The sequence below is a fragment of the Penaeus monodon genome, chromosome 27, assembly GCF_015228065.2.
Source record: "Penaeus monodon isolate SGIC_2016 chromosome 27, NSTDA_Pmon_1, whole genome shotgun sequence".
Taxonomy (NCBI): domain Eukaryota; kingdom Metazoa; phylum Arthropoda; class Malacostraca; order Decapoda; family Penaeidae; genus Penaeus; species Penaeus monodon.
The window spans coordinates 21,421,186-21,421,480 of record NC_051412.1 but is presented as its reverse complement, the minus strand read 5'-3'; positions in this window follow the sequence as shown (position 1 = coordinate 21,421,480).

Sequence of the window (295 nt, the reverse complement as noted above, 5' to 3'; positions counted from 1 at the left end):
TATCGGATGATAAAGGAGAGGGAGAGACACCGACTCTTTCATAGGAAAAATAAAGAACAGGAATAACACAAATTATATGTTCAGAACACGACGATTGGAAAGCATCGGGTTGGGTGCAACAGGCGGGCAGAGTGGACGGCGCATAGATCTTGTGTTTCCCAATTCTTCATGTTTGTTTTTCCTGTAACGGACGAACGGCATTTGAGACGAGGCCTGTACAAACACCGACTGTTTCATGAAATAAATACATGATACACAAATTTTTTTCCACCCCTCCTACTCTGGTCTACTTCCA